The sequence below is a fragment of the Pseudorca crassidens genome, chromosome 14 (genome assembly GCF_039906515.1).
Source record: "Pseudorca crassidens isolate mPseCra1 chromosome 14, mPseCra1.hap1, whole genome shotgun sequence".
NCBI lineage: Eukaryota > Metazoa > Chordata > Mammalia > Artiodactyla > Delphinidae > Pseudorca > Pseudorca crassidens.
Window position 1 is genome coordinate 46,335,259 of NC_090309.1, and position 9,730 is coordinate 46,344,988.

General features: G+C 36.2%; 1 pseudogene; it reads left to right on the forward strand.

Moving 5' to 3' along the window:
* The first annotated feature begins 8,517 nt into the window (after positions 1–8,517).
* On the forward strand, positions 8,518–8,933 carry LOC137205664 (small ribosomal subunit protein eS12-like; annotated as a pseudogene).
* The last annotated feature ends 797 nt before the right edge of the window (positions 8,934–9,730 follow it).

Sequence of the window (9,730 nt, forward strand, 5' to 3'; positions counted from 1 at the left end):
TGCTGCTCTGCTATACTCAACACAAGGTTTCAACTTCATGGTTCAAGGTAGCTGCTTAATCTCCAGCCATCATATACACATTCTAACCAGGAGGAAGAAGGAAAAGGTAAAGGAAAGCATGCCCTTTTCTTATGGAAACTTACTGAAAGTTGCACACACCATGTCAGCTTGCATCCCATAGACAAACAATTCGTCATATAGCCACACCTAGTTTCAAAGAAAGCTGGAAGTATGGTCCTTAATCTGGGTGACTTTGTGCTCATTGAAAAATAAAGGGTCCTATTCCTAATGAAAAAGAGGAAAAGAAATAATGACAACTTACAATACCTACTATAGCATCAATCTCAGTTGAGATTATATTACAAAAAGAATCAAAGTCCTCAATAATCCATTAGCTGTAATCCTTACATCCACTTCTAATCAGAACCATAAACATGCAAGCTCAGATTTCCTTTCCTAATCTGAGCTTGGATGGGTACTGACAGTTTTGCCTGTCTGTTTTTTTTAAATCTAGAGATTGAAGGCTAATCAATCCTTTATTGACTGATATCTTTAGATATATTAAAATATCTTCAATTAGGTTATTGACGTTTTATTGAGAGCTGGCCCAAGTGTGTCTCTTTCAGGTAATTATATGTTTTTCTGCCATGATCCTACAGTTTATTCTCAGAGGGCAGTTTTATTTCCTCTTTTACAAGTCCTTAGAAGATACTTCTCCATGTCCCCAAAGGATGATAGAAAATTATAAAGGGGAAACATCTGGCATTGGGTTAAAGCCTGGTGCCAACAGACAAGTTTCACTCTCTCATGGCTGCTAATCATGGTCAGCCATTCCAATCTTAGAATTGTCTGAAATTTGTTCCAATATGGAACAAAAATGTGACCATGTAGATAGTTAAGTCCAATACAACTGCTTGAAAGATAACTATGCAGTTTGCCTCTGAAATTCTTTTTAGCTAGAGTCAGGGCTGGTCTAATAAGTAGGTGAAGTGAATACTGATGCTCATGGAATTACAACATGGCAGGCATAATTAATATCCCCATTTTGCTGACGAAGAAACTGAGGCCTAGAGAAGTTAAGCAATTTGCCCAAGGCTAAGGCTATTCAATGTAACAGTGAGGACTCAGACTTCTTAACCAGAGTCTGACTCCAAATTATTACACTATTGATATGATTCAAGAAATTTGAGGAATATCTCTGCTGCAAAGTATTTCCCCATTTTTTTTTTTTTTTTGCGGTACGCGGGCCTCTCACTGTTGTGGCCTCTCCCGTTGCGGAGCACAGGCTCCGGACGCGCAGACTCAGCGGCCATGGCTCACGGGCTCAGCCGCTCTGTGGCATGTGGGATCTTCCCGGACCGGGGCACGAACCCGTGTCCCCTGCATCGGCAGGTGGACTCTCAACCACTGCGCCACCAGGGAAGCCCCCATTATTTTTTAAAATACCTGAAATTTCAAATATTCTTTTGGTCTTGAAAGCAAATATAATGGCAAAAGTAAAGATAACCCTTTAGGGAATCCATGCGAGAACATCATCATGTTCTTTCTATCTCCATGACCAAGACCTTATTTCAGGCCACCATCGTCTCTCACCTGGATACCACAATAGCCATCCCACTGGCCTACACTCTCCCAAAATGGCCCCTTCCAATCTGTTCTCCTCATTATAGCCAGAATGATCTTACCCAAATGTACATCTGATCATGTCATTCCCCTACTTAAACCCTTTCAGGGACTCTTCATTGTCTTCAGCATGGTCTATACCAGTGGCTCTCAACCTATTAGGAAAAATTTTATATAACACATAATTTTCATCAAATTTACTATCCCTCCCCTTACTATCCTGAAAGGAAACTCATAGAGAAAGTAACCTATCTATATACACAATTTTAAAATAATTTTAATCTAACACTCTAACTTTAATATAAAGAGGAAATAAAAATAATTAACATAAGCAACATTAGTTCAATTTTTAAATGCTTGGCCATGATTACTTTAGAAGCAAGAAATTCTATAAATTGCGGGGGAGTGGAGACAGTACTGCCCTCCTCCTATCCCCCACCCCTGCTGGTCTAAGCTCTTTAATGTGATTTGTAAAGTATTTGCATTCTGGACTCTCCTCACTCTCCAGTCAATACTGTCACTGGTCAGTTTGCCTTGGACTTTAATCCTCATAAACTACCTGAATATCCAATACACACAATGGTCTATGTAGCTTACTGGTCTGTAGAAGCCACTTTCTCTAACTGGAACTCTTCCTCATCCTCACTCCAGCTTTATCTGGCTAATTCCTTCTCATTCAGGTCTCTGCCTAGAAATAATTTCCTCCATAAAGCCTCTGCTTGATACACCAATGAGACATGGCATCCTCCACAGCATCCCGAAATTTCCTCTATTATAGCACATGTCAGTCCCATAGCATTGCAATGATTTCTTTACTTCTCTAGCCACTCCCTGAACAACGAGTTTCTTGGGGGCACAGACTGTGTTGTGGTCGCTGTTACAGCTTGTTAGACTTGTTAGAGGAAAAGGAAGTTGGAGAGCATCGAAGACTAAATTAGCTGAACTGTCATGTTTATACTGAAGGACACTTTGGAGAAAGAAATAATGAGGTTGGGAGTATTATGGTCAGCTATTATTTTGGAAATGTATAAAAATGAAAATTACAAAACACATTTTGAGAAAAAAAATGTAAGAAACCTGACAAACGTCACCTCAGCCAGGTTGTTAAGGTCAACATCAACAGTAATGTCATGTTGATAGTATGTATCCTTGTTACATTGTGATAAAAATGGCACTTTACCTCTGCAGTATTCCTACGCAAAACCATAATCCCAGTCTAATCAAAAGAAAAATATGAGACAAATCCCAATGGAGGGGCATTCCACATTCTACAAAATACCTAATGAGTACTCCTCAAAATTATTAAGGTCATCAAAAACAAGGAAAGTCTGAGAAACTGTCATAGCCAAGAAGAACCTAAAGGACATGATGACTAATGTAATCTGATATCCTAGATCGGATTCTGAAACAGAAAAAGGTAAAACCTAAGGAAATATGAATAATGTATGTACATTCATTAATAATAATGTATAAATATTGATTCATTCATTGTAACAAATGTTACCATGCTAATGTAAGATGTTAATAATAGAGGGAACTGGGCACAGAGCATATGGGAACTCTTGGTACAATCTTTGCAATTTTTCTGTAAATCTAAAACTGTTCTAAAATTAAAAGTTTATTTCTTTTAATGGGCAAAATGTTTAAATAGACACCATATGCCCCCAAAATGGTGTATAAATGCAATATGAAAAAATTCAACATGTTTAGTCATAAGAAAAATGCAAATTCTCATAATGCAATACCACTACAAACACATTAGAAGAGTTAAAATGCAAAAGACTGGCAAAATCAAGTGTTCTTGTGGATACAGAGCAACTGAAATTCTCCAACATTGTTATGGGAATGCAAAAATGATAGTTAATCTTTAAAAAAGTGTGGTGATTTTTTGTAAAGTTAAATACACTTTTCACTAGATCCAGCAATTCCACTCCTAGATATTTACTCAAGAATAATAAAATACATATTCACACCTACATACATAAGATGTAAAATGATATCATCAACCACAAAAATAACAACACAACAAAAAAGGATAATCACTTGGAAATTCATGAAAACTTTTTTGAAATAACCATAGGTTTATATACTTAGGTTATGCATGCTAAAATATTTAAGGGTAAAATGTTATGTCTGCATCTTATTCTCAAATGATTCAGCAAAAGAAAAAAGGAAGGGAGGAAGGAAGGAAGGAAAGGAGAGAGAGAAGCAAATTGACAAAATATTAAAAATTGATGAATCAAGAAAAAGAGTATATGAGTCCTGTTATTCTTGTAACTTTTCTATAGATTTGAAATTTTTCAGAATAAAAAGTTGTGGGGAAAAGCAAACTCAGTAATAGCACTGGTAAGATGATAGGAATTTCTCTAGGGGTCAATTGTTATTTTTTACTTTGCTCACTGGCTAAAGACTAGCCAAAGTATTTATGTAGCCTGAGCACTTAAAATGTGACTGTCTTCGCAGAATAGTCTGTGAACCACGAACTGTTTATTAAACTGTGAACTGTTTATTAAAATTTGCTCAGATGGTTCAACTAAATTTAGGGTTATATGCTTAACACCAGTACAACCCAGATGTAAAATAAAAAGTTCCATACTACAACTTTTGTACTCTAGATAATGTGCAACTTATTTGTCCAGTTGTTTTGGAATCATGTAGACATTTTTATTCAGGATTGATTTTTTAAAAAGAAAGCAAAATAGGCAATAAAGATAAGCCAACTAATTTTTAATTTAAAAGGATAATCCCCTTGGGAACCTATTGTTTATTCCAATAATGCTACTGTTGTTCAAACATTCTAGGAATCCCACTTTGGTTCTTCAGAGCCTACTTACAAACCTGCTAATGAAATCAGTGTGGTTATTTTAAATATATCCTCATTATATTTTGGACAAAATGGCATCAGAACATGTGATCACTCAAGTTATTTGCCTTTCTTTAACTCAAATGACTAATGGTATTTTTGAAATATCAAGTCTACCTTAACAAATCAAAAATTGCCATCATAAATGCTATTCAAAAAAACTTTCCATGTCTCTAAAATAAAAAACAAAATAAGGGCTCCAAAACTACATGGTAGGCCAGGAGTTGGTAAACATTTTCTGTAAAGGTTCAGATAGTAAACAACTACTAAAATGAATGAACTTACCTGTATCACAATAAAGTTTATTTACAAAAACAGTTGGTGGAACACATTTGGTCCACAGGCCCTAGTTTGTTGATCTTGGTTTTAGGTAATGACAGAATAACCGAAATAATTATATTGCCTTCTAAATTGATGGCAATTACTGGGATATATAGTTTTTGGCTTAAAATTTTTTTTCACCTACTGTTTTATAGTCACTAGTAAGGTATTTTAAAATCTTGTTTAAAAGCAATATTTTTATTTACCATCACATCAAAAAGAATAAAATACGCAGGAATAAATCTAACAAAGGATATAAAAGGCATGTACTCAGAAAACTATAAGGCACTGATGAAAGAAACTGAAGACAACACAAACAAATGGAAAGATATACTATGCTCATGGATTGTAAGAATTAATATTGTTAAAATGACCATACTATCCAAGGCAATCTACAGATTCAATGCAATTCCTATCAAAATACTAATGGCATTTTTCACAGAACTAGAACAAATAATTCCAAAATTTGTATGGAGCCACAAAAGATCCCAAATAGCCAAAACAATCTTGCGAAGGAAGAACAGAGCTGGAGGGATTACACTGTCTGACTTCAGGGTATACTACAAAGCTACAGTCATCAGAACAGTGTGGTATTGGCACAAAAACAGACACATAGATCAGTGGAACAGAATAAAGAACCCAGAAATAAACCAACACCCTTATGGTCAATTAATCTATGACAAAGGAGGCAAGAATATACAATGGAGAAAAGACAACCTCTTCAACAACAAATGGTGCTGGTAAAACTGGATAGCTACATGGAAAAGAATCAAACTGGACTACTGTCTCACACCATGCATAAAAATAAATTTAAAATAGATTAAAGAGTTAAATGTAAGACCTTAAACCATAAAATTCCTATAAGAAAACATAGGCAGAACACTCTTTGACATAAATCATAGCAATATTTTTTCAGATCTGTTTCCTAAGGCAAAGGAAACAAAAGCAAAAATAAACAAATGGGACCTAATTAAACTTTAAAGCTTTGGCACAGCAAAGGAAACCATCAACAAAACAAAAAGACAACCTACTGAATGGGAGAAAATATTTGCAAATGATATGACCAATAAGGAGTTAATATCCAAAATATATAAATAGCTCATGCAATTCAATGTAAAAAAAACAACCTTATTTAAAAGTGGGCAAAAGATCTGAATACACGTTTCCAAAGAAGACATACAAATGGCCAACAGGCACATGAAAAGACACTCAACATTGTTAATCATCAGAGAAATGCAAATTAAAAATCATAATGAGATATCATCTCACTCCTGTGAGAAAGGCTATCATCAAAAAGACCACAAATAACAAATATTGGCAAGGATATGGAGAAAAGGGAATCCTTGTACACTGTTGGTGGGAATGTAAATTGGTGCAGTCCCTATGGAAAACAGTATGGAGATTCCTCAAAACATTAAAAATAGAACTATCATACAATCCAGCAATACCACTCCTGGGTATTTACCTGAAGAAAACAAAAATACTAATTAAAAAAGATATATACACCCCTATGTTCATTGAAGCGTTATTTACAATAGCCAAAACATGGAAGCAACGTCAACAGGTGCCCATAAATAGGTGAACTGATAAAGATCTGTGTGTGTGTGTGTCCGTGTGTGTGTGTGGGGTGTGTGTGTATACAATGGAATGTTACTCAGCCACAAAAAAGAATTAAATCTTGCCATTTTTGACATCATGGAGGGAGCCAGAGGGTTATTATGCTAAGTGAGATAAGTCAGACAAAGACAAATACCATATGACTTCACTTATGTGTGGAATCTCAAAAAACAAAACAAATGAACAAACATAACAAAATATAAACAGAGTTACAGATACAGAGAACAAACAGGTGTTTGCCAAAGGGGAGGGTCAGAAAAGAAATATGTGAGGGAGATTATCAGGTACAAACTTCCAGTTGCAAAATAAATGAGTAATGGGTATGAAATGTACAGTGTGGGGAATATAGTCAATAACTATGTAATATCTTTGTACAGTAACATATTGTAACTAGACATTGTGGTGATGAGTTTGAAATGTAGAAATATCTAATCATTCTGTTGCATAACAGGAACTAATATAGTGTTGTAGGTCAATCATATTTCAAAAATTAACTAACAAACTCATAAAAAAGGAGATCAGATTTATGGTTAGCAGAGGTGGAGGGTGGGGAAGGCGGAATTGGATGAAGGAAGGAAGGCAGTCAAAAGGTACAAAATTCCAGTTATAAGACAAATAAGTACTAGGGATGTAATGTACAATGATAATTAACACTGCTGCCTCTTACATATGAAAATTGTTAAAAACTAAATCCTGAGTTCTCATCATGAGAAAAAAAATTTTTTCTATTTTTAAAATTTTGTACCTATATGAGATGATGGATGTTCACTAAACTTACTGCGATAATAACTTCATGATGTATTATATGTAAATCAAATCATTATGCTGAATACCTTAAGCTTATACAGTGCTATATGTCAATTATATCTCTATAAAACTGGAAAGAAAAAAAATAAAAGCAATATTTTTAAACTGTATTTGAGGAAAGTATTGCATTGATATTTCCTCTCCCAGAGGGGAAGCAATCACAAAACAAGTACAGTTTTATCATTAATCATCAGGAGCTGTATTTTGATTTTTAAGATGATCATTAAAAATAAAACACAATGCATCATCCCACTGCTCTAAGAGCATTGTTGTAGATTCCATTCTTCAGGAAGTAATCTGAGGGCAACTCACTTAGTATCAATATAATCTTTGTAAAAAGGAAAAAAAAAACAGTAAAGATAAAACACAGCAAGCACAAAAAATTCAATGGCAGAATGATAACATGACCAATAATTAGTGGGTAAAAAATCAGTTTATCCAAAACATCCGGGAGAACACAAGAGGCTTCCCTGGTGGCACAGTGGTTGAGAATCTGCCTGCCAATGCAGGGGACACGGGTTCAAGCCCTGGTTTGGGAAGATCCCACATGCCGCGGAGCGGCTAGGCCCGTGAGCCACAATTACTGAGCCTGCGCGTCTGGAGCCTGTGCTCCGCAACAAGAGAGGCCATAATAGTGAAAGGCCCGCGCACCGCGATGAAGAGTGGCCCCCACTTGCCGCAACTAGAGAAAGCCCTCGCACAGTAATGAAGACCCAACACAGCCAAAAATAAATAAATAAATAACACAAGATGAAAGCAATCTGCAGACTACTTATATCATTGTTTACTAATTTCACTGTCATATGAAATCAAAACATATTTCCTTCACATACACAAATTTTAATAAATAAAACTAAAATCTTTTTTCAGATAGAGAATGATGTTTGCAAATGTTTGATATAAAGAGCAAAAACCATAACTAGCTCTATTTAAACAAACTATGCCTTTTCTCTTTGTTAAATTAAATGCTGTTATTTGAATTAATGTTACAATTTTCACACCTTCAAAAAATAGATATCAAGAGGGACCTGGACTAACAAATCATACTAATTTGGCTCTTTTTCCTCTTTGGTATTTTTCTCCCCACTACACTAGTGATTCTCAAATGCAGTCTTGCATTTGCAGTCCTGCATTCTCAAATGCAGTCTCAAATGCAGTCCTAGTGATTCCTGATGCAGTAGCATCAGCTAGGAATCATCTAGGATTCTGTTAGAAAGGAAAACGCTTGCTTGTTTCCCTGACACCACTGTGGAGGCAGAGGCTCGGGTGCATTCAAGATTGGCAGCACCCATAACCCACCACCATGGTCAAGGAAGGCATTGCTGCTGGAGGTGTAATGGACATTAATACTGCTTTACAAGAGGTGTTGAAGACCATCTACATCCACGATGGCCTAGCACATGGAACTCACAAAGCTGCCAAAGCCTTAGACAAGTGCCAAGTCCATCTCTGTGTGCTTGCATCCAACTGTGATGAGCCTATGTGTGTCAAGTTGGTGGAGGCCCTTTGTGCTTAACACCAAACCAACTTAATTGAGGTAGATGACAACAAGAAACTAGAGGAATGAGTAGGCCTCTGTAAAACTCACTGAGAGGGAAAACCTAATAAAGTGGTTGGTTGAAGTTGTATGTTGGTTAAGGACTATGGCAAAGAGTCTCAGGCTAAGGATGCCATTGAGGAGTACTCCAAATGCAAGAAATGAACAAATGAAAAACTTAGCTAAGAAAGAAAGAAAGGAAGGAAGGAAGGAAGGAAGGAAGGAAGAAAGAAAGGCAAATTTGGGGACCTTACCTCAAGACCTCCTGAATCAGAATCACTGGGGTTAGGGCCCAGTAACAACTTTCCAAGTGGTATTGATGCACACAAAGGTTTGAGAACCATACTCTCGGTTGTTGGATCCGAGTACAGGTCCATCTCAAGTCTCCTCAGCTTTTCCATGTTCCACTAGTTTAGATCTAAAGGAGGGAAGAGTGAAAATGGCTTGCAAATGGAATCCTATAACCACTCATATCTGCTACTCCTCCGGCTCACGACCAACTGCCTAACCCATATGTAGACTTAACGTAGTAGCACATGAGGCACCTACTCATGTAGTCCTCACTCAGCTAAAGCTCAAGGACTGGTATTGCAGGATGAGGATGGAGAGGGCTACTATTTTTCACAAGAATTACAGAGCAATTGACTCCTAAACTATGTGTATGTATAATATCAGTTGCAATAATATCTTGAATATATTTAAAAAAGAGATCCATTAGAACCTTCACTTATAGAACATTTGCTTATATATCAATAGAACACGTCTTTGTATAATGATGGGGAATAAAATGTCACGGAAATAAGTGCACTCTCAGAGTGTGATGAAAATTCACCTACAAATACTGAAGCACATGGGCACACTGCTTTCAGTTGCTTTCTGTTTGGACTTAACCCCTGCTTGGTCAAAGAAATTAGAAAAATTAGAGCTGTATAAAGTAACAAGTCTCTTCCCAATTAAAAACC